This window comes from Podarcis vaucheri (genome assembly GCF_965113315.1).
Source record: "Podarcis vaucheri genome assembly, chromosome: W".
Taxonomy (NCBI): domain Eukaryota; kingdom Metazoa; phylum Chordata; class Lepidosauria; order Squamata; family Lacertidae; genus Podarcis; species Podarcis vaucheri.
In genome coordinates, this window is record NC_138757.1 from 18656688 (window position 1) to 18682201 (window position 25514).

Sequence of the window (25514 nt, forward strand, 5' to 3'; positions counted from 1 at the left end):
TACAAGCTTGACAATCTAGGAATTTGTCACATGCCTTGAACCTACACCCAATTGTGTTCTCTGCGGCTTTTCGCACATACGACCACGCTGCGTGCCCAAATTTCCTGTGCCACAGATGAATACAATCATTGTGTGGTGGGACATTAGCACACTGCACTTGGGCATCATTAATGGACTCTCCACTAGTCCCATTTTCCACCAGCCCCATTTTCCCACCAGCCCCATTTTCAATGGGCAGCTCCACCAGAAAGAGCCTGTCTTTCCTCCCAACACTGTAGATCTTCTTCCCATCCCTGTAAAAAGAGCACGAATTGTTAGAGAACAGGACATCAATTCCAATAGCCAATAATGCTGACACACTCAAAAGAGAATGCGCAAGGTCTGGGACAAAATAAGCTGGCACTTCACAACCTAGAAAAGAGCAAAACAAAGACCCAGATTCAGTCAGAGGTCTTTTTGACCCATCAGCTAACGTAACAGAGCGTGCAGTTTTAACTGTCTTGCCGTTCCTCAGGAGCTCTCTGGAGTTAACGAGGCAATGCGAAGCTCCACTGTCAACAACAAAAGAAAAACTGTTGCTTTGGCTGTTTTCCAAAGATGCCATGGCGTTGGTTGCACTCCCACTGTGAGTGTCCTTCCTGGTTGCCATGGCCACAGCCTCCCCCCGACTAGGGCTTTCGCTGCTTCCCAGGGATACGAATGCAGCTGTGGGGTGATAAGGCGTCTTGTCTTCCTCCTGGCCTGCAGCTTTCCCATGCCTCTGCTGAGCACCGGCCCTGGGAACCTGCTTTGTTGACATTCTACGCCAGCTGGTGTCCTTGGCAGCCTGGGCTTCCAGCGGATGCTTCCCAGCGCTGTTGGACGTCGCCACAAAGCACAAACAACTCTTGGAGACTTTGGCTTTCGCAGAGCTCTTGGATCGGCTTGCACCCCCACTCTTGGGTGCTCTGCTGCCTAGGGAACAGCCTGCCACTGCCTTCCTCTTCCCAGCTCTCAGCCCCTCTCCAGCACACAGTCCATCACACAGATGTGTTGAAGCATGGACACAGCTTCCCACAACAGCTCCAGCCCCCTCTAGACACAGGGCATTCTCTGGGCAACTCTCAGCCCCCTCTGGTGTGGCTCCCACTAAGGCTTGACATGCCATCTTCAGTGCCTGCCACACGACCCAGGGCTTCTTCCCTTGGAGCTTTGGCAACAGCCAAGTATCAACGCTGGCCCTTAAAATGGCTAGCACCCTTCGCTCTCTCTCCAGAGCAGCCACGTCTGCTTCAGAAGCTTCTGCAGACCTCTCACTGGACTGGGCAAAGACTGGATCGGCCTGGGAGCAGTCCCACAGCTTCCTTTCTGCCAGCCAGCGGTGCATGCTCTTACTCCAGGCCTCCCAATTGGCCCCATGCAGCCTTTCGCCGGGGTAGCTCTCATGGCCTTGCTGTGCCTGAGCAGCAGCCATCTCCTCCCCCCGGGGCTTCAACGTACTCACAAATTGGACCTCCGAAGCAGCAGCCGTCCCTCTTGGCTCTTGGCTCCGATCTCCAGCATTCTCCCACTGCCCTTCCTGGCAGGAGATCACAGCAACTCAAAGCTGGCAGTCTTCCTCCCTTCTCACACGTGTCAGGAAACACGAACCATCCATAACCTTTGGGGAAATAAATCTTTGGGTCCAGGCAGCGCTTCCTTGACGTAGGCTCTGCTCTCACCCTGACCTGGCCAAAGAAATTGCAGAGTAGCAGCGGTCCTGCTTCCGTGTGAGAAAAAGGGATAAATCAGTCCAGAGACAGTCCGTCCTTATCTCTAGTAGCTTTATTTACAGAACAATAAATTTCATCAGACACCATCAGAGCATTCCGGCATCTTTGTGCTTTTCCAAAAGCACTCTCACAGCAGCCTCTAAGTTGAGCTGCTTCTCTGTCCGTTGCTGAGACAGATCTGAAGAGCGTCAGAGCAACATCCTGTGACGCACTTCTCTGCATGGAGCTCCTCCCAGCTCCTCCCAGATCCGGATACAGGACACCAGTGAGTTTTAACCCTGTCAGTTCCAAACTCCACATAATCTATTGGTGATTAATGCCTATATGTAACCCTTGCCTTGTACTTGTGTTAACCAATCAGCAACAAGTTGCTTTGTGTTTGTATCAACCAATCAGCAACGCGCGCACCTGTGGCAATGTTGTAATATTCAATAAAAGAGTCTTCTCGGGGCTTGCTCCAGAGATGCCTCTCACATGACACTTGCTACTCGTCTGTCGTTATTCCAACCCAACAGACTTGTGTTCCTGTTTTAGAAAAAAGCAAATAACAAACAGCAATATCAAATCCAGTGTCAGGCAAATCAGAGTGTAGCCACTCTAAAATCACTATTGTGTCAGCAGTGTCTGGGGGAAAAAGGAGTCCTGTAGGTGAAAACATTGTATTAAGAAGAATCACGTATATGAAGTTGTTGTAATTGCAGAGTCCTGTACTTAGCGGAATGATGAGCAGTACGTGCCACATGCTTAACTTGCTTTATTTACAGTTCAATGTTGAGAAATTACAAACATGCATCTTGCCACTGCGGGAGCAGAGAAGCAAACGTCCTTCTCCTCGGAACAAAGAACTCCGAGAGAACAGTGAAAAACAGGAAACCAGTGTACGTCACATCCAGTCTCCCATTCCCGTGGGAAAACCCAACAGTGCTCTGACTGTGGAATGTAAACATTGTCTTGTGACAAGCACTTCGCTGCACAGTGAAGAGAGCAGAAACCAACATCCTCCCCCTTTCTGTGAACATCACTGGGCAGCGTGTTCGTACAATATCAGTACAAACCCAATTTCTGTACATAGGTACAGTGTTGATCCCTTGATACAATCTTGGACAATACATCAGCAGGAATTTCATTACCTGGCATATAGGACACCGTTACGAGTCCCTTCTGAATATGTTCCCTAGCATGTTGCAACTTCAATTGCAAGTGCTTCATGCTTTGCTTACAACCTTCCGAATTCAGCAAAGCCAAACATGCTTTGTTGTCCTGGTAAACCTGGATTGGACATTTGACAGGAATTTTCATATCTTTGCACAATTGTAATAACCATTCACAATCTTTAAGTGAATAAGACAGTGCATTCAGTTCAGCTTCACAAGTACTTAAGCTAATTGTTGTTTGCTTCTTGCATGACCAATCAAATAGACCCTGATTGTACATGTAGCAAACTCCAGTCGTACTTTTCCTGTCTGTAGTGTCACTTCCAAAACTTGCATCTGCAAAAATCTCAAGACCACCAGACTTCTGATTGTTAAATCTCAGTCTGTAATGCATAGTGCCTTTCAAATAGCGTGCTATGCGTTTTAGAGCTTTCCAATCCTTAACAGTGGGATTGTTAACTCGTTTGCTTAGCAAATTACTGCTAACAGCAATGTCAGGTCTTGAACATCTGGCAATGAAGTTTAGCTTGCCTAGCACACTTCTGTACAGTGTAGTGTCAGAAAATGCTTCTTCAGTGTCATCTACCTGATAACCTGTTGTCATTAGTGTGTCTACAGGGTTAGCATCCATCAGGTTCAGTTTGCTTAACACATCAGCAATTTTCCGTGACTGGTGTACTAGAATGTTACCACTTTGATCTTTCTCTATTTCCAGAGATAAGTAGTTGTTTACCTCACCAAGATCTTTCATGTCAAAGTGCTCTTTCAGTTGAGCTAGGGCGTTATTGTACATTGTGACATCTTTCCAAAAGAATATTATATCATCAACATAAAACAAACAATACAGCTTCTTTTGCCCCTCCTCTTTGACAAATACACATGGATCAGCTTTCCCTTGTTGAAAACCTAAAGAAAACAATGCTTCAGTGAGTTTTGTGTGCCAGCACCGTGCACTTTGTTTGAGACCATAAAGGGACTTCTTTAGAGCACAAACAAATCCCTGTTTTACCTGTACGCCATCAGGTGGAAGCATATAAAGTGATTCACCTAGATATCCGTACAAAAATGCTGTATTCACATCGTGGTGACTAACGTGTAGATTCTCCTCTGCAGCTAGCTTGAGCATAAGCCTAATGCTCTCATACCTCACTGTGGGTGAGTAGGTCTCGTGATAGTCTTCACCTGGTACCTGTGCAAAACCTCTGGCTACCAATCTGGCTTTGTGTCTGACTATCTTGCCATTTTGATCAGTCTTTGCTTTGAAGACCCATTTGCTTCCAAGCAGTTTCATTCCTGGAACTACTGGAACTAGCTCCCATGTTTTGTTCCTTTCTAAGGAATCAAGCTCAGCCTTCATAGCATTTAACCATGACTCAGCTTCCTTAGAATCCAAATCCTGGATTTCTTGGAAACTTGAAGGTTCAAATACCTTCTTGGAGCTTTTAACAGCTGCTACTGCTGTCTTAGCAAATTCATCAGCAAATCTCTTTGGAGGTCTGCCTTTTGTGGTTCTTTGTGACCTGCGAATTAGCCTTAAGTCCTCAACACTTTCCTCTTCCTTCTTAGGAGAAAAGTGGCCTATTGTGAACAATGGTTCTTCCAATTCTTGATCAGAGCTTTCAGAGGGTCGCACAGAGGCTTTCGCACTCTTGAAATCCTCTGAATCATCCGATTCAGTTTCAGACTCAGAATCAGAACCTTCATCTGTGGGTGTGGGTCGTTGCGGCTGCTTTTGCTGTTGCCTATCCTCAGTCTCATCACTGTCATCAGGATAACATTGGAAAATTCCCACATTCTCCCCCCACTTGGCATTGTACTCAACACTTCTTGTGAGCTTAATTGTCTTAGAGTCAGTCATCATTATTCTGTAAGAACCTTTCTGATAACCTAGAAAGATACCATGCAATCCACACTTGCCTAACTTGGAGCTTTGTGGTGTGTGAACCCACATGTCAGAACCAAAAATTTTCATGTGTTTGATGTACGGTTTCTTGCCAAACATCTTCTCATAGGGGGTACAACCAATCGCTGAAGATAACCTGCGATTGTAACTGTAAACAAAACACGAGAGAGATTCGGCCCAATAACTCTCTGGAAGATTGGCATCATGCAGCAAGGTTTTTAACCCTTGAAGCAATGTCTGATTTGCCCTTTCGCAAAGTCCATTCTGCCATGGCGAGTGAGGACTGGACAAATCGTGTTGAATTCCTTTCTCAGTCAGAAAAGCTTCAAACTGCTGAGAAGTGAATTCTCCCCCGCGATCTGTGAAAAGAGTCTTTATCTTCTTACCATGCACATTTTCCAACCAAGCACAGAATTCCTTAAACCTTGGAAAAGCCTCTGATTTCTGCTTGAGATTGTACACATAAATATACCTGGAAAATGCATCAATGAGAACCATGAAGTACCTATTTCCACCCAAAGAGGGTGATAGTGGACCAACTAAATCAGCATGAACAACCTGGTATGGTTCTGTAGCTTGCCTACTAGACACCTTACCTTTCGCAGCCATTTTCACCTTGTTTGCTGCGCATGCCTTGCACTTCATGTGGTACCTGCAGGGTTTAATAGTCATACCTTCAACCAAGGCAGGCATTTTAGATACTGCCTCAAAATGCAAATGACCAAATTTCCTGTGAAAATCGTGAATACATCCTGCATGCAAACTTTTGTTAGAACCTGCAATGCAACAAGTCTCATTCTGCACCACATCATCATAATACAAAAGAAACAAACGATCAACACATTCAGCATGCAATACATAATCGTCTTTCTTTGTGATGGTGCATTTCTTGTTCTTGAAGGAAACGTCAATGTTCCGTTCATTCAGCTGCATAACACTGAGTAGATTGTGTGTGGCATCTGGTACGTAAAGCACATCTTGTATCGATAAGTCCAAACTGTGAAGAACAACAGTTCCGTAGCCTTGACTGGGGATCGTGTGGTCATCTGCCTGGTGAATCGCACCTTCCTGCGGTGTAAAAGACACGAACAGTCGCTTATCGTTGCACATGTGGTGGGTAGCTGCTGAATCAACAACGAAGAAAGATCTAGACGTCTTCTGGACCTTTGCAACCTTTGGAGTGAAGCGTGAGACCATTGCCTTGTGCTGCGTTGTCCTGGACACTGGACCTTTGCCTTTGCTTTGGCCTTTTCCACGCGATGAACTTCCGCTGCGCTGCTCTGTCTTGGCCCTGGGATATCTGCATTCCCTCTTCATATGGCCTAGACGTCCACACGAGTAGCATTTCACTGCCTTCAAAGCTTTGGCGCCCTCTGGTGGTTCCACTGCACTCAGGGATGACGTCTGTGAAGACTCCCCCTTACCCATGCAGCTAGCACCTCACCTGTCCACTTCATTCAGAATCACGGCAGTAACATAGGCTACTGTGAGCTGAGCAGTTGGCTGAACAGCAATCTGAGTGGCAACGGACTCCCAACTTGGACCCAAAGAATGTAGTATCATGAAGGAATACACAGCCTCTGGAAAGGTGAGTCCTCTCTGTTGCAGCTCATGTCTCAGATTCTGCATTTCCATCAGATGTGTACGCACATCTCCACCTTCAGCAAGAGCCATACCATGCAGCTTGGCATAGTAGTACATTGAGGAACCAGCTTCTGTCCTCAAGTGAGCCTCTCTTAAAGTGTCCCAAATTTCTCTGGCTGTGGTCTTATCACGCAACAGGCAGAGCTCTTCTGGGGATACTATCAATGTAAGAGTTCCCATCGCTTTGGAATCTTTAGCTTTCCACTCGTCTGTAATTGGAGCTGGGGGGTTGTCTGTAATAACTTTATACAGACTCTCTTTCCGCAGAATAGCCTCTGCATAGAGAACCCAGTCCGCGTAGTTTTTCTTATTGAGCTTAGGAATTCCAAAAGCATCAGCCAGCTTTGCATTATCCATCATTGCTGCTTTAAACAAGCTGCGTCTGTGTACAGCTGCTTCCAAAAGCACTTGTAAAAGTACTTTCGGTTTTCAAGCCTCCCAAGCCTGTGAGCTTGTGCCTTAGAGCCTTTGCCTGTATCACGGCAAAACGGCTTTAAAAGTTCAAAGTCCAGCCATAAAGCCATAAACTAGAAGCTGGCAGGCTGCCCGGAGCATGAGCACATACCTTCTCATCAATCAAACTCGACGCGCAGAGCAGATAACGCCGATCCGTTTCTCTGTTCCTCTGCCGGCATTCCGACTCGGCTTCTGGAGTCCATCCTTCAGTTTGATTGCGTCTTTCTGGGCCCGAAACCAAAAATGTTGTAATTGCAGAGTCCTGTACTCAGCGGAATGATGAGCAGTACGTGCCACATCACAGAATCACAGAATCACAGAACTGTAGAGTTGGAAGGGACCCTGAGGATCATCTAGTCCAACCCCCTGCAATGCAGGAATATGCAGCTGGTCCATACAGGGATTGAACCTGCAACCTTGGTGTTATCAGCACCACGGTCTAACCAACTGAGCTATCCAGGCTCATGCTTAACTTGCTTTATTTACAGTTCAATGTTGAGAAATTACAAACATGCATCTTGCCTCTGCGGGAGCAGAGAAGCAAACGTCCTTCTCCTCGGAACAAAGAACTCCGAGAGAACAGTGAAAAACAGGAAACCAGTGTACGTCACATCCAGTCTCCCATTCCCGTGGGAAAACCCAACAGTGCTCTGACTGTGGAATGTAAACATTGTCTTGTGACAAGCACTTCGCTGCACAGTGAAGAGAGCAGAAACCAACAGAAGTGACCCAAAAACTGCAACTCCTGTAAAGTAAATTCATTAGGAATTTTAAGTTTAGGGAGGAAAAGAGAAAAAATAGTCTGCAAAAAGCGATGAAGAATGAGTCTCACTGTCTGAGGTGGAATCAGACCTGTATGCTATGTCTTAATTTTATAAACCACCATAGGGAACTGGAACTGAAAAGTAGCAAGTTCTGCTGTCATTAGATTCAAACCAGCACTGCCCTTAGTGGCATGGCACAGATTTGTCACAGGAGACTGTGTGTTAAAAGCAACTGTGTTAGAATCAATAGCTGGCTCTGCTAATTTAGCTTCAGTAAAATCCTGACAATCAGCTGGCACAAGAGTCTTTGTTCTCGCATTTAAACTCAGGCTGGAAGGCCACCTGTCCTGGCATTGCCTGTCTTTAGCAGGAGGCACTGAAGGAGACAAAGCTGCTGCTAGGAGGGCAGATTTGTGAGTCTCAGTGTCAATATTCTGGCAAGGCTTAATCATTTGAGCAATCTTTGTTTCTGGGTTCTGATAACTTGCTTTAAGAACAGTCTTGCAATCAGCATTTGCATTTTCATAAGCCAATTGTTTCATTAAAATTTCAGAGGCTTCAAGGTTTGGAATTAAAGTACTGGCTAAGGCCCATCAAAAATACCATGCAAGCCATTTTCTGTCATACTTCGCTTCAGTTGTTAAAAAACTGCTCTCTGTCCCTGTGCATTCTGAACAACAAGATAGACTGCTAATAATTGTAAGGTGTCAGGTGTTTTTTCTTCACTGCTTCCTTCTGCCATATTTTGAATAACCATTTTTTGCACTGTGGTCTGAGGCCCTTGCGGGCATTGGTCCACCACAGAAGGTGGCATGGAATTTACATTCGACCCAGGCAAATCTTTGGCAAAGGAAGGTGCCAATGGAATTACCTTTGGCATGACCTCAGAGAGAGGCTGGAAATCTAGAGGTTGAGATGGAGGGAACAATATTACAGCATTTTTAAAGGCAGCTAGGGGTTGCAACAATGTGGGAGCATTCATAGAGACAACTGGTGGTTGGAGCAAAGGGTTAGAGAGCTTTCCAGTTGCGTCTCTACACAAATGCCAGGTGTGCAAGACTTGTACAGATGCCTCAGGATGTCTATGGAGTGCATCTCCCAGCTCATTCCATTTCTTAATGTCATACGTACCCCCCTCTGGAAACCAGGGGCAAAGTCTAGCAAACTCTAACAACAATTTTTATACTAGGGGTGCTAAATGCTTATCATGCCCTGCCTGAGCTAGCAAAATTATTCCTATGCTTTTCCTGCCTATGTGAAAGCTTGCTTCCCAAGATCTCACCTGGAAGGTAATAGACGCGCGTCTTTGGACTTCCGGTCAGCGCCAGCGATTAATGGCGGATTTCCCTCCGAGCTCCGAAGGGAGTCTGCTCCACGAGTTCGGGTCTGGCCGCTACGGCGAAGCGGGGACCCCAAAAAAATCACAGGCGCGGAAGCCTGTGAATGAGGAGACTCGGCGGGCACCTTTGCGCCCCCCCAAAACCGAGAAGGAGCCTTTTTAAAGGCTCCGGAATGGTAGCGGGTGTGTGGCGCGGTGCTGAGAGTCGTCATCCGGTCCGTGGAGTGAAGCCGCGTCGCCATTATTGGAGAGCGCTGATTCCTTCCTGAAATTTGGATCTAAAGTAACTACCCGTGAGTAGGATTTTAAAGACTTATTTGACTTGGAGCTAATTTTAAAGAAATTCGGCCGGAAACGGGAAAGGTACAAAAAGGAAGTCTGCCTTTCCGGACTGTAGAAAGATTAAAGCAAAGAGAGTGCAAAGCTGTAACTTGAGAAGGATTATTCCTGAAATTAAGTAAAATTAACATTAAAACAACATCCCCCCTCTTGCAGGCAGGAGCAGAGGGGGAAGAAGGATTTTATCTACCTGCCTGAAAAGGAACTTTGAAAAATTTACCCGCTGCCTCAAACCCTGGGAACGGACTGCCTTGACAGGGAAGCCGTTCAGAGGACTGTCAACTTGCTAAGGGAATTCTTTTTGAAGTGATACTTTAACTCTCTGAAAGATACAGAATTGTTGGACTGTTTTGAGCCTGGAATAACTTTGGGAATTGTGACAGTAGCCTTCTTTGAGACATTGGGGACTTTTAAAAGAGACATTTTGTTGCCAAAACTGTAAAGTGAAGTTGGATATTTCTCCCCCTAGAAATCAATTTTTGCTGAAATCTCAGCCACTTGTTTGTTAGTGTCAGCCCCGTTTTTTTCAGAAATCCCAGGGATTCATCTCCCCCTAGAGAATTCCTGCTTGGCAGGGGGTTGGACTCGATGGCCCTTGTGGTCTCTTCCAACTCTATGATTCTATGATTCTATGATTCGGTTGTAACAGTAACATTTAAGACTGGAAATTTCCTTTGCAAAACAAAGTTACATGCGTGAGAACGACCTTGGCTGTGTGTGAGAGTGTTATGGCAGATGACAGAACTACCAGGTATGGTAAACAATATAAGACTAACACTTCACACAAGCGAAGAGCTTCAATATCAAGCACTGTAGCAGCTGCAGCTGTGCAGACAAAATCAAAAGTCATGTCATCTGATGCAGTGGCACAAGCACTTTGCAAAATAAATGAATCTCTGGGATTTCTGAAAAAAACAGGGCTGACACTAACAAACAAGTGGCTGAGATTTCAGCAAAAATTGATTTGAATACAAAAAGCATCAATGAATTGGGTAAGAAGGTGAATTCAAATACACAGTCTATTGAAAAACTTTTAGAAGAGTCGACCACAACTCGAAAGATTGCAGAGGAAGCTAAGGGTATTGCAACTGATACCCAGGAAAAGATACCACCAGTGTGTAAAAAATTAGAAGATCATGAGCTGACTTTGTCTATGCTTGAACTGCAAAGAAAATAGAGAAATTTGAGAATTAGAGCGGTACCTGAAAGTGAGAAGGATAATTTGGTGGACTTTCTCACGAAAGAATTTTCGGACTTTTGGAAACAGGAGTTAGAGAAGGAAGAATTTAAGATAGTGTCAGGGAACTGCCATCGGAGGAACAGGTGGGGAAAGGGCTCACGGAGGCTGGGAGGGACTCAACAGCTGAAGCAGGGACCAGCAGGGGGAGAGGTGGGTCTCTGGAGGAAAGTCTCACGGAGGCTGAGAGAGACGCAGCAGCTAAAGCAGAAACTAGCAGGGTGAGAGGAGGATCTCTGAGGGAAAGCGAGCAAGAGGGAGGGCTCAGGGACACGTCCAGCGAGAACAGTGGGGAGGTGTCTGAAGCTCCCATAGGGAGACCCATTCCACGCCGGAAGCTGTCACGCCACGAGTCCCGAAGACGTGTTTCCGTTAAGGAGCTTTTATGCTGGAAGCGCTTCCGAAAACAACCACTGTCGGAATCTGCAAGTGACTAGAGCAGACATGTCTGAGGAGCTCTGTCACACACAGAGGTTTGTGGAGTTGCACAAACTCTGAGGGACTACGATTTTACGCACAAGCAGCTCATCATCCCATCACAGCATTCCGGCAGTCTCTGTAAGCTGCCTGTGCAGGAGAAGGCATCATGAGCGACCCAGCCGGAACCAGAGAAGCAGGAGTTGGAGCGGGTCCAAGCTTGGAAGAAAGGTACCGAGCGTTGGAAATCCAACTGGCGCTGCAGACGGCGAGGCTTGAGGAGAGAAGGGCTCAGGATGCAGACAAGAAGGGGGGAGCCACCCAGTTCACCAGAAAGGTACCAGGATTGGTGCAGAAGTTTGGGGGGGACCCCAAGGACTACCATGCCTTTAGAACAGAGATGCAATATGCCCTCAATGTGCAGTTTGATGAATTCCCTGACGAGGAATCGCGAGTGGCTTTTGTGATTGGGCATCTTGAAAGGGGGGCGCGGGACTGGGTTAGACCCCTGATGGCAACGCATAACGACGTCTTAAAGGACACCATGAAGTTCTTTCGGGCAATGGATCTCATGTTTTCCAGCGATATTGAGCAGGGAGTGGTGCGCAGACAGCTAATGGCTTGCAAGCAGGGAAGCCGATCTGTCCGTGAGTACTGGACTGAGTTCACCATGCTGGTTCACAGATTGGGGTGGGACTTATCGGCGGCACCCATTCAAATGCTATTTGAAGAAGGCCTTGCTTCGGCTGTGAAAGACGAACTTTCCCGGGGTCCTAGGGCGGATTCTATGGATCAGCTGACCAAATCTGCGCTGACCATAGGAGCGCGCCAGGAGGCGAGAGCTTTGGAGAGGCGGGAAGGGAAGGGGGAACGTTGGAAGGAGTTCCGCATTCCAGACATTCCAGAGACAACTTTCCCGCCGGCAGAGCCGATGGAAATCGGAACAGCGCGCGTGCGCGCAGTTTCAAAGCCCAGTGAGGGGGGAAAGAAGGAGGGAAAAGGCGCCCGGAAATGCTATCTCTGCCAACAGCCAGGTCACTTTGCCAGAGTCTGCCCCCAGAGGAAGGAATGGCAAGGGATGGTGGGAGCTGTTGAGGGAAGAGAGGAGGAAAAACCGGAGCAAGTAAAAGCCAACGCCTGGTTGCCAATGTCGGGGCACAGCAGCCAGGCCAAAGAGCAGTGAAAGTGCCCACGCCAGAACCTCCTAGACCTGCCCTAGTGATAGAAGTGTCGCTAGAGCTGCAAAATGGACACCCCCTAAAGATAAAGGCGCTGTTGGACTCAGGCAGCTCCTGCAATTTCATGAGCAAAGAGTTTGCAGCTGAACACCAGATACAGACTATCCCTTTAAGCAACCCCCTGCAGGTGACCACGATCGATGGCAGGGAGTTGTTGGGAGGAGAAGTCAGCTTGCAGACCGTCCCAATGATAATGAAGGTGGCAAGGCACACCGAACTGATAGCGTTTAATGTGGCCACCTTGGGAGGAGCTCCTATTATTTTGGGGATGAGCTGGCTAGCGTTACATGATCCACTGGTGGGCTGGCATCAGAGAGTGGTTTCCTTTGGTTCAGCACATTGCTTAGAACACTGCAAAGGGGGAAAGGGTTCAGCAGGAGCCCAAGCCACCCTAGCAGGGACGGAAGTAATGGAGAAAGTAAAGGTACCACCACAATACGCAGATCTCAGCGACGTGTTCAGCGAGAAGGAAGCTGACCAACTACCCCCGCATAGACCCTTTGACTGTCAAATCAATTTACTCCCTGGGGCACAGCTTCCTGTAGGCAAGTTGTATGCCATGTCAGACAGAGAAATGCAGGAGCTAAGAGAGTTCATTGACAAGAACCTGAAGAGAGGCTTCATCAGAGAGTCCAGAGCAGTGGGAGGTAGCCCAGTGTTTTTTGTGGATAAAAAAAACACGGACAAGCCGAGACTTGTGTGTGACTTTAGGGGGTTAAACGCAGTGTCAGAACCCTTGGCTTTCCCTATGCCCAGGATTGACGACATTTTGACCAGGGTGCGGAAGGGAAAGATTTTTACAAAGCTGGACCTAAGGGGGGCGTACAACCTGATACGTATAAGGAAAGGGGATGAATGGAAAACCACCATGTTCACCCCTTTGGGGGCATTTGAATATCTCGTTATGCCATTTGGCTTACAAGCAGGCTCGGCGTGCTTCCAATCGTTTATGAACCACGTACTGGGGCCTTTGCTTTACAAGAATTGTGTGGCCTTCCTAGATGACGTGTTGGTGTATTCTGAGAATGAGGAGCAGCATGTGAGAGACGTCAGAGAAGTGTTGAGCAGGCTGCAAGCCAACCGGCTGTGGGTGAAACTGGAGAAGTGTCAGTTTCATACCAAGGAGGTGGAGTTCCTGGGGTACTGCCTGTCAGACAAGGGATTGGCCATGGATCCCGGCAAGGTCCAGGCAGTGCTGGAATGGAAAACACCCAAAACCAAGAAGGATGTGCAGAGGTTCCTAGGGTTTGGGAACTTTTATCGTAAGTTCATCCGAAACTTTGCCCACCTGACGGCGCCCATTACGGACTGTCTCAGCAGTAAGAAGAAATTTGTTTGGACTGAGGAGGCGGAGCAAGCTTTTGAGGAACTGAAAAGGGCCTTCGCCTCTGAAGAACAACTTCTGCATGTGGACTTACAAAAAAAGATGAGAGTCGAAACAGACGCATCAGACAGAGCCATAGGGGCGGTGCTTCTTCTGCAGCCAGGGAAGGAGGAGTCAGAGTGGAGACCGTGTGCCTTTTTTTCGCGAAAGCTGAACAAATCCGAGAGGAACTACACGGTGTACGACCGAGAACTTCTTGCTATTCATGAGGCTTTCCGGAGATGGAGGCACCTGCTAATTGGCGCACAACATAAGGTGCAAGTGTGCACTGACCACAAGAACCTAGAGTATTGGAGAACGGCACGAGTGCTCAACCAACGGCAGTTGAGATGGGCCCAGGAGTTCTCCAAATTTAACTTTGAGATTTGTTACGTGCCAGGCCCAGAGAACGTTAGGGCGGACGCTCTCTCACGCAAACCTGAATATTTGGAGGGGGAGGGAGCACCCGAAGAAAGACATGTCATTCCAGAGGACCGCTGGGTGTGTGGGGCGGCATTGGTGGGGCAAAGGGAACTGGTAGAGGGAACGATGAATGATGAATACGCCCAGGACAAACTCAGGGGTCTCAGGAGGGAGGGAGATAAACCCGGGGGTTTTGAGGAGAGAAACGGGGCGTTGTATTACAAGGGAGCGTTATATATACCTGAAGGTGATTTGAGGGAGAAGGTACTCAAGCAACTGCACGATAGCCCCACAGCAGGGCATTTTGGGCAACACAAAACCATGTGGCTGGTTACCAGGGAATTTTGGTGGCCCAAGGTCAGGGAAGATGTGCGGGAGTATGTGAGAGGGTGTGACCAATGCCAGCGAGCCAAGGGGGAGAGGCGGGCACCGGCAGGGTTATTAGAACCGCTACCCACACCTGAAAGACCATGGGAAGCAGTGGCAATAGATTTCATGACTGATCTGCCAAAGTCCAGAGGGAAAACAGCCATCATGGTTGTGGTAGACCTGTTAACCAAAATGGCCCACTTTATAGCCTGCTCACATGCTGTCACGGCAGAAGAAACCGCAAAATTGTTTGTAGAAAATGTGTTTCGGTTGCATGGCGCCCCCTTGAGGGTGGTTTCAGACCGAGGGAAACAATTTACTTCCAGGTTCTGGAGGAAGCTCATGAGCTTACTGCATGTAGAGGTCAATTTTTCGACTGCCCGGCATCCTGAAACCAACGGGCAGGCGGAAAGAGCCAATGGCATCCTCCAGCAATATTTGAGGTGTTATGTCAATGACAGAGAGAATGACTGGGTGGAGAGGCTGGCGTTGGCGGAATTTGCCTACAAGAATGCGGAGAACGTGTCCACGGGAATGAGCCCCTTTTTGGCTAATTACGGGTGCCATCCCCGGGCTTTCCCGGGGGGGGAGGGGGAGAACTGGAGCGTTCCAGCTGCCGAACAGTTCGTAGAAGAAATGGAAGCGATCCATCGCCAGCTCCAACTTAACTTAAACAGGGCCAAGGAGGAATATAAGAGGCAGGCAGACAAAAACAGAAGAGAAGGTGAAACCATTAGGGTGGGGGACCAGGTGTGGCTGTCAACCCAAGGGTTACCATTCAAAGGGGGTTGTAAGAAGTTAAGACCCAAAAGATTGGGCCCATTTGAAGTCACGCAACAGGTCAACCCAGTGGCTTTCAGACTCCGGTTACCGAACCACATGAAGCTGCACTCAGTTTTCCACAGGTCGTTGCTGTCACCGTATAAAGGGGACAGAGAAGGGAGGGTCACTCGGGGACCAGCAATGGAGGAAAGGGAACACAGCTACCATGTAGCGGAGATCCTCGATTCCAGGTGGAGGGGAGATCAAGTAGAGTATTTGGTAACGTGGGAAGGGGAACCGGAGTCGGAAAACACCTGGGTCATGGCAGAGGACGTCAATGACGAGGTTTTAATAGAAACTTTTCATCAGAGGTTCCCACGTAAACCTCAGCCTGTGGCGAGGTTCCGGAGGGAATACTTTGCCACCACCGACGAAGAAGAAGAGTTGGAGGGGTTCACAGATTCCGAGGAGGAGGAGGATTCAGCGAGCAGGAACGGCGACCAATGGAGGGAAATGTTCGAGACGTCTGAAGATGAAGAGGATTCTTTTCGGGGTTTTACCTCCTCACCGCCCAGAGGAGAGGGAACGGGCGGGGGTGGAGGGGGTCCTGGAGGGGAGGTGGATGTCAGGGAACTGCCATCGGAGGAACAGGTGGGGAAAGGGCTCACGGAGGCTGGGAGGGACTCAACAGCTGAAGCAGGGACCAGCAGGGGGAGAGGTGGGTCTCTGGAGGAAAGTCTCACGGAGGCTGAGAGAGACGCAGCAGCTAAAGCAGAAACTAGCAGGGTGAGAGGAGGATCTCTGAGGGAAAGCGAGCAAGAGGGAGGGCTCAGGGACACGTCCAGCGAGAACAGTGGGGAGGTGTCTGAAGCTCCCATAGGGAGACCCATTCCTCGCCGGAAGCTGTCACGCCACGAGTCCCGAAGACGTGTTTCCGTTAAGGAGCTTTTATGCTGGAAGCGCTTCCGAAAACAACCACTGTCGGAATCTGCAAGTGACTAGAGCAGACATGTCTGAGGAGCTCTGTCACAGACAGAGGTTTGTGGAGTTGCACAAACTCTGAGGGACTACGATTTTACGCACAAGCAGCTCATCATCCCATCACAGATAGTGACCGCATTTAGACTCGGCACAAGACAGAATAGAAAGAGGCCAAGAGACTGTTTGATAACTTTAAGATCAAAAGAGGAAAGAGATAAAATACTGAATTTGCATTACCAAAGAACCTTGGAAATTGAAGAATCTTTTGTGGAGATCTTCAAGGATATACCGAAGCATATTCTGGACGTAAGAACTTACTACAAAGATTTGGTGGTTCTACTAAGAAAGAACAAAATACTCTTCAGGTGGGAATTCCCTCAAGGCCTATCCTTTAAGTATAAAGGAAGGAAAATAAGAATAAAAACAGTGAGTGACAAAGACAAGTTTTTGAGAGATAACGAAGAAGATCTTCAGAAAGAAGTGGTTGGAGTGGAACCAACCCCATCAGGGGGGGAAAGTAAATAACTGCAATATGGCTCTGCAACTTCTAAGTTGGAATTGTAATGGTTTGAACCTTCCCCGGAAGAGGAAAAATGTGTTTCACATACTGAAAAAAGAACAATTGGACTTGATCTGCTTACAAGAAACACATGTGATGAGGCTACATAGAAAACTACTTATTAACAAAAGATTAGAACAAGAAAAAAAAAGAGGAGTTGTGATTTATGCAAAAGAAAATTTGCTACTGAAATTGATGTTTAAAGATGAACAAGGAAGATTTGTGGCAATTGAAATTCAAGTTCAAGGAGAAAATTTTTTGATTGTAGGAATTTACGCACCAAATGAAGGGAAATCTGAATTTTTTAAGAAATTGCATGAGATTTTACTGGACTATTTGGATTATAACTTAATCTTGATGGGAGACATGAATGGAGTAGTATCTACAAATATGGACAAGGCGCAAAGACAGGTAGTTTCTAAAGATGGAAGATTACCAAAGACTTTTTTTGAAATGACTGATAACATGGACTTGATTGACATTTGGAGAACAAAGAACCCTCTCAAGAGAGAGGGAACTTTCTTTTCTGAAGCTATGATGACATGGACTAGAATTGACCAAATATGGGTTACTAGTGGGATGGCACCAAAGATAAAGAAAGTGGAAATCTGCCCCAAAACGTGCTCCGACCACAATGCTGTAAAGATGGAGATGAAGTTAATAACAGCTGGTTCCTTCAGATGGAGGATGAATGACACCTTATTTAGAGATGAAGAGGTATACAAAAAGGCCCAAAAGACTTTGAGAGACTACTTCGAAATAAATTTAAAGACCAATGTTGAAAAAAGAGTAATCTGGGACGCAAGTAAAGCGGTCATGCGAGGATTCTTGATACAACAAAATGCAATAAAGAAGAGAATCCAAAGTGAGAAAAAAGATAAGATTTTGGAAAAGATAAAAGAAGGGGAAAAGAAACTAAGATCTAAACCAAAGTCCCAAGAGATTTTGAGAGAAATTAAGTTATACTAGACACAATATATGGAATTAATGAATCAAGAAATAGAATGGAAAATTAAACAAATGAGACAAAAGACATTTGAATCAGCAGACAAATGTGGTAAATTATTGGCCTGGCAAATCAAGAAAAGACAAAAATTAAATACGGTTACAAATTTAGAAGTGGAAGGAAAGAACATCTACAATCCAAATGAAATTAGAAACTGCTTCCAGAGATATTTCAGACAATTATATTCACAAGGGCCGCAGAAAGAAAAGGACGTAGATGAGTTTCTTAAGAAACATGGATTACAAAAAAATTCTCATCAAAGTAAAATAGTTTTGAACCAGAAAATAACTGAACAGGAGATAGAAGGTGCCATCCAAAACATGCAACTGGGCAAATCTCCGGGACCGGATGGGCTGACCTCCAGATACTATAAGGCTTTGAAGGAGTGGTCACTACAACCTTTGAAGGAAGTCTGCAATAAAATTCTAGAGGGGAAAAGGGCACCAGAATCGTGGAAAGAAGCTTATATTACACTCATACCGAAAATAGAGACTGAAAAGACTCAGCTCAAGAACTACCGCCCTATATCGTTACTCAATGTGGATTACAAAATCTTTGCTGACATTTTGGCTAAAAGGCTGAAGAAAGTATTGATGGAAGAGATTCATAAGGACCAAGCAGGGTTTCTCCCAGGAAGACATTTGTCAGACAATGTGAGGAATATAATAGATATTATGGAAAAACTAGAAGTGAATATAAACACTAAAGCAGTATTGATATTTGTGGATGCGGAGAAAGCTTTTGACAACATTTCTTGGAGTTTTATGAAGAAGAATCTACATGGGATGGGGGTAGGTCAAGGATTTGAGAATGGTATGGGTGCAATATATTCTGAACAAAAGGCTAAGTTAATTGTAAATAATGTGGTTACGGAAGAATTTAAAATAGAAAAAGGGACACGACAGGGGTGCCCAATTTCCCCATTGCTTTTTATATCGGTCCTGGAGGTCCTGTTAAACATGATTAGAAGGGACCAGTTGGTTAAAGGGGTACAGGTCGGAGTTAAACAGTACAAATTGAGAGCATTTGCAGATGACTTGGTACTTACATTACAAGAGCCAGACACTAGTACCAAAAGAGTCTTAGAATTAATTCAAGAATTTGGTCAAGTCGCAGGATTTAAACTGAATAAATTAAAAACTAAGGTATTAGACAAAAAATTAACAGCTACTGAAAGGGGGAGGTTCCAGAATGAAACAGGTTTAACTGTGGTTAAAAAAGTGAAGTACTTGGGTATTAACATGACAGCTAAAAATGTGAACTTATTTAAAGACAATTATGAGAAATGCTGGACGGAAGTAAAAAAGGATTTAGAAATATGGTCAAATTTGAAGCTTTCACTGTTAGGCCGTATTGCTGTGATCAAAATGAATGTATTGCCCAGAATGTTGTTTTTATTTCAAACATTGCAAATTGTGGACAAGATGGATTGTTTCAAGAAGTGGCAGAATGATATTTCGAAGTTTGTCTGGCAGAGCAAGAAACCCAGAATAAAATTTAAGATTTTAACTGATGTAAAAGAAAGAGGGGGATTTGCCCTGCCAGATTTTAAACTCTGCTATGAATCAGCAGCTTTCTGCTGGTTGAAAGACTGGCTGCTTCTTGAGAACACAGACATTTTGGATCTGGAAGGTTTTAACAATATTTTTGGGTGGCATGCATATTTATGGTATGACAAGGTTAAGGCCCATAAAGCTTTTAAAAATCATATTGTTAGGAAAGCTTTATATAATGTCTGGATTAGATATAAAGAAATAAAACCCCGAGGTGGTTGTCGCCAATGGAAGCTAAGGCTGTGAGAAAACTCAATATCGAGGCCAAATGGCCGAAATATTGGGAAATTTTGGAACAAGAGGGGGATAAAATGAAATTGCAGAGTTTTGAGAAGTTAAAGGACAAAGTGCGAGATTGGCTCCATTATTATCAAATAATGGAGGTTTTTAAGTTGGACAGGAAAATTGGCTTCCAGGTGGAAAAATCAAAATTAGAAACAGAACTGATAGAACCCAATACTAAGAACTTGTCAAGAATGTATAACTTGCTGTTGAAATGGAATACACAAGATGAAATAGTGAAATCAGCTATGATAAAGTGGGCACAATATATTGGTCATAACATTATGTTTGCTGACTGGGAACAGTTGTGGAACACCGGAATGAAATTTACGGCATGTAATGCCTTAAAGGAAAATATTATGAAAATGATCTATAGGTGGTACATGACCCCAGTCAAGCTTGCAAAAATTTACCACTTGTCTGACAATAAATGTTGGAAATGTAAGGAAATTGAAGGTACTTTTTTCACCTTTGGTGGACGTGCCCAAGGATTAAGGCTTTCTGGGAAATGATATATAATGAAATGAAAAAGGTATTTAAATATACCTTCCTTAAGAAACCAGAGGCCTTTCTCCTGGGCATTGTCGGCCAATTGGTGCAAAAGAAAGACAGAACATTCTTTATGTATGCTACAACAGCAGCAAGAATACTCATCGCAAAGTATTGGAAGACACAAGATCTACCCACCTTGGAAGAATGGCAGATGAAGGTGATAGACTACATGCGACTAGCAGAAATGACTGGCAGAATCCGAGACCAGGGAAAAGAGATGGCGGAAGAAGATTGGAAGAAATTTAAGAATTATCTTAAGAAATATTGTAAAATTCATGAGTCTTAGAATGATGTGGTTTTCAAAATCAATTGGAGTACAGCTGTAAAGATTAAGTGAAAGAAAAGTAAGGATGATAATTAGACAAAATTAAGGGTGAGGATTTGCTGAACTAAACTTTTGAAATGGGAATGCAGAAAGGGGAGGTATGAGGAGGTCGGTGAAATAAGTTTTAAGAAAATAAGGTTTTGAAACTATACTTGTTCTTTTTTATTGTATTTTTGTTTGTGTTTGTGTGTATTGATATGTCTGTTATAATTTGTAAAATCCTAATAAATATTTATAAAAAAAGTAATAAAAAAAAATAGACGCGCGTCTTTGGGGCTCGTTCCGAGCGAATGAGATCCTAAGTCCGGGAATTGTTTTGCAGTAGATGATCCACCGCGACCGAGGGACAGCAGGTTGCTAGCTCCGAGGGGAGTCCAATCCTGGGGGTTTCCTTTTGCTGAGGTTTCCTTTTAGCTTTGCCTCACACGCTGAGGTTCCCCCCCCCCAAGCCTCACACGGTTCCCTTTTAGGTTTGCCTCACACGTTTCTTTTTAGCTTAGCCTCACATAGTTTCCTTTTTAAGTTTGCCTCACACAGGGCACCACTTGAGGCGTTCCCAAAGTAAAGGAAGGATTGAACTCTGATTAATAAGAATACACACAGAGGCTTGAATCAGCAAGACTCTGGGAAGGGTGCGTATAATAATCTCTCTCCGTGTCTCCCCAGCCCCTGGCCCAGGTCATTTTATTCACAAAAGAACTTTTTACAGAGTGTTCGAAAGAACCAATCAGATTTCTTCTGAGCATTTCAACAAACCCCACGTGGGAACAAAGTTAAACTACCAAAACTAATTAAGCACACATATTTCTGGGGTAAACAAAGAAAAGAACTACAAAGGAGTACATTTGGCAATCCCTGAGGTCATAAACAAGCAATATACATGATAAGGAGGATGGCCAGGAGGACAGCAATCATTATCACCTTTATGTGAGATCTGTTTCCTGGCCCTAAGATTAACATCCTGGGATTAACATATCAGAAAGGCTACTTCAAAGAAGCTGCCCACTGTCTTTGATGACCCAGGAGCCTGCATGGCGAAGAAACTGGCAGTGTACGTGACTTGTCAAGAAAGAGAAATGGAACAGGGATGCAGAGGTGTGGCTTGATCAAGAATCATATCAAAATAGTTTAAACCCAGTCAACGCAATGCTTTCATTGCTGACACAGATGGCTTACTCTATATTTGTTATAATTCCTCATAGCAATCCCACCTGATCACTACACTTTTAAACTTCTCCAGAGTGTGTACTGTCCAAAAAGAGACACAATTCTGTGTCTAGCTAGAATCAGGCAAGACGTTTGTGAACAGTTACAGTAGGGAATTAATTCAGGGCAAGCTGACAGCTGTAGGTGATGGTTTAGAGTAACTGGATTGAGTGTTGCAACCAGCATTTATCATTTAAATACTTTGAGGTGATTGTTTTTGGTGCAGCCTTGGGGGGATTGTTGCCATCACAGAACGGTTGTCATGGAGAGGAGAAATGCTTTTCCTTCTTCCTTCTTCCCTCCATTCCGCAGTGCTGAGTTCGAGTGAGGACCGAAATCAGGGACAAGGAGGCCGGCTGCCTTGTTTTGTTTTCAGAATTCTTAGTGTCAATTGTAGAAACGTAATTTATTTTGATCAGCTGCTGTAGAAGCATCTTTCCCTATGAAACCAGGAGCCATTAATACTACTACTACTACTACTACTACTACTACTAATTTATTTCTACCCCGCTCATCTGGCTGGGTGCTCACCCAAGATTTGACGATAGATGGTCCCATCCATCATCCCTTCAATGCGGTGAAGGTGTCCTGTCCCCTTAGCAGAAAAGCACCCCCAAAGCATAATATGCCCCCCTCCATGTTTGACGGTGGGGATGGTGTTATTGGGATCATAGTCAGCATTCCTCCTCCTCCAAACATGGCGAGTTGAGTTGATGCCAAAGAGCTCGATTTTGGTCTCACCTGACCACAATGCTTTCACCCCTTTCTCCTCTAGGTCACTCAGATGTGCACTGGCAAACTGTAGATGAGCCTGTACATGTGCTGTCTTGAGCAAGGGGACCTTGCGGGCTCTGCAAGATCTCAGTCCTTCATGGCGCAGTGTGTTACCAACCATTTTCATGGTGACCAGCTGCCCTGAGATCATTGACAAGTTCCCCCCTGTGTAGTTTTGGGCTGCTTCATCACGGTTCTCCTGATCATTGCAACGCCACGAGATGAGATCTTGCATGGAGCCCCAGGATGATTTTTATAATGGAATAAGGGCTATATACACCGAACAAAGAGCGAAGCTGATAGTGAACAATGTGATAACAGAAGAAATCGAAATATCAAAAGGGACTAGACAGGGCTGCCCGCTCTCACCTCTGCTGTTTATATTGGTCTTGGAGACCCTCTTGAACTCAATTAGGAAAAATGAAAGGATAAAGGGGGTGACGGTAGGCCAAAATGAATACAAAACTAAAGCTTTCGCCGACGATTTGGTTATAACGGTGGAAGATCCGATGACTAGTGTAAAGGAAGTGTTAGAGGAAATTGGAAAATTTGGTGAAGTGGCAGGCTTTACATTAAATAGGAAAAAAACTAAAATTCTAACTAAAAATATGGAGCAATCAATGATTGAGGTGTTTCAGCAGCAAACGGGAATTGAAGTTGTCAAAAAGGTAAAATATCTGGGAATTTGGATTACACCGAAAAGTATTGATTTGTATCAGAATAATTATGTCCCGACATGGAATGGAATTAAGAAAGACCTGGAAGGATGGGGAAGGTTAAAACTATCCTTTTGGGGTAGAATAGCAATGACCAAGATGAACGTGCTACCCAAAATACTATTTTTATTTCAGATGATCCCAATATTAAGAGGAGTTAAAAATTTTAAGGAGTGGCAAAGATCGATTTCAAGATACATCTGGCAGGGCAAAAAACCGAGAATTAAATATAAATTGCTAACGGATGCAAAAGAGAGAGGAGGATTTGCCCTGCCAGACCTGAAGCTATACTACGAGGCATCATGTCTTTGCTGGGTAAGAGAATGGATAAAGCTTAAAAATACAAAACTATTGGACTTAGAGGGATTCGACAATAGGTTCGGGTGGCACGTTTATTTATGGCAGGAGAAAAAAAAGGGTCATAAATCGTTTGAAAACCATATATTCCGGAAATCGCTAATCGAAGTATGGGACAGATATAAAAATATATTAGAAAGGGGGGTACCACATTGGTTATCCCCTTTAGAGATGATGGGAGTTAAGAAACTCAATATGAGAAGTAACTGGATCACATACGGAGATTTGGTAATTAAAGAAGGGGACAAATGGAAAGTAAAACCATATGAACAAGTGAAAGAACATGTATTTGACTGGCTGCACTATTTGCAGATAAGTGATAGGTTTAAAAAGGAGGTGAAAGAAAAAGGGTATGAGGAAAAGGACTCGAGGTTTCAAACAGAAATTGTTAACAACGATTATAAAATTATATCCAAAATGTACAAAATCTTATTAGAATGGCATACGATGGACGAGGAGGTGAAAGAGGTAATGATTCATTGGGCCAGAGATCTAGGGTACAGTATAGAGCTGGAAGAGTGGCAAAAGATATGGAATCAAAATCTGAAATTCACAGCATGCATAACATTAAAAGAAAATGCCATGAAGATGGTATATAGATGGTACTTAACACCGGTTAAATTGGCCAAAATGTATAAGATCTGCAATAAATGCTGGAGATGTAGAGAGAAAGAGGGCACATTTATGCATATGTGGTGGGAATGCGAGAAAGTGAAGGGTTTCTGGGGAAAAATATACGATGAGATAAGGAAAATGCTAAAATATAGCTTTGTAAAGAAACCAGAGACCTTTCGACTAGGGATAACCAGAAGGGAAATAAAAAGGAGGGATTTTAAACTCTTCCAGTATGCAGCAACTGCCGCGAGGACGCTGATAGCTCAAAGGTGGAAACAAGAACAAGTACCGACTCTGGATGAATGGAGAAATAAACTAATTGATTATGCAGAATTGGACAAACTAACGGGGAAAATCAGACTTCAAAGAGACCATAAGTTTTTGGAGGACTGGGGAAAATTTAGAGAGTATTTGAAAACTATATGTGAGGAGAATACAACGCTAGTGTGTTTTAAAGAGGCTTTGTGAAAAGTGAGGAATATCGCAAGAATGTAAATAAGGATATAAAGAATCTTTTTTCTTTTTTTCCTTTTTTTAAAGGTGATATTATTATTAAGAAATGTGTAAATAGGAGAATTATTTTGGATGACTGTCAGAGGAGTGGAGGGAGGTTCAACAATCTAAAATATGTGATGTGGAAAATTGAAAGATGGAAGTTTTTATAGAAAATGTAATAAAAAATATTTGCAAAAAAAAAAAAGAGATCTTGCATGGAGCCCCAGACAAAGGGAGGTTGACAGTTATTTTGTGTTTCTCCCATTTGCGAATTATCACACCAACTGTTGTCACCTTCTCACCAAGCTGCTTGACAATAGCCTTGTAGCCCAGTCCAGCCTTGTGCGGGTCTACAATCTTGTCCTCGACATCCTTGGACAGCTCTTTGGTCTTGGTCATGGTGGCTACTTTGGAATCTGCTGGATTGATTGCTTCTGTTGACAGGTGTCTTTTGTACAGGTACTGTAAAGAGCTGGGATTACAGGTAAGACCTCTCCCTTACAGCAGGTGCTTCTAATCTCAGCTCGTTACATACAGTGACGATACCAGGTAGCCTGACATCTGGCTGGTTGATAGGGGATCGAATACTTATTTCATTCATTATAATGCACATCAATCTCTGTCTTTTGTCATCTGGGTTTCTGGGGGTTGTCCTGTTTTTATTCTGTCTCTCACAGCTACAATAAACCTACCATTAAAATTCTGGACTGGTCATTTCTTCGCCAGAGGACAAATGGGCAAATTTAACAGGGGATCAAATACTTCCCCCCCTCACTGTATGTTTTGCATTCTCAGCCTTTATCCCTGAACAGTTTCATATAGTGGTTTTGGCAGACCCTTCATTTAACCTAGATTCAGGTAGGTAGCCGCAGTCGAAATAATTTTTTTTAAAAAAATGTCCAGTAGCACCTTAGAGACCAACTCAGTTTGTTTT

The 25514-nt window shown here is 44.7% G+C and overlaps 1 protein-coding gene and 1 long non-coding RNA gene across 2 annotated transcripts in view; one reads left to right on the forward strand and one right to left on the reverse strand.

Annotated features, from left to right (window-relative positions):
• The window catches only part of LOC309523338, an 892159-nt gene that overhangs the window by 423260 nt on the left and 443385 nt on the right, over positions 1-25514 (reverse strand). The window lies entirely within an intron of this gene.
• Positions 20907-25514, forward strand: part of LOC309523311 (uncharacterized protein) — a 299624-nt gene continuing 295016 nt past the window's right edge. The window contains exon 1 of the mRNA XM_082207112.1: positions 20907-21658. The gene's annotated coding sequence lies outside the window, so the exon portion shown is untranslated. The remainder of the gene's footprint in view (positions 21659-25514) is intronic.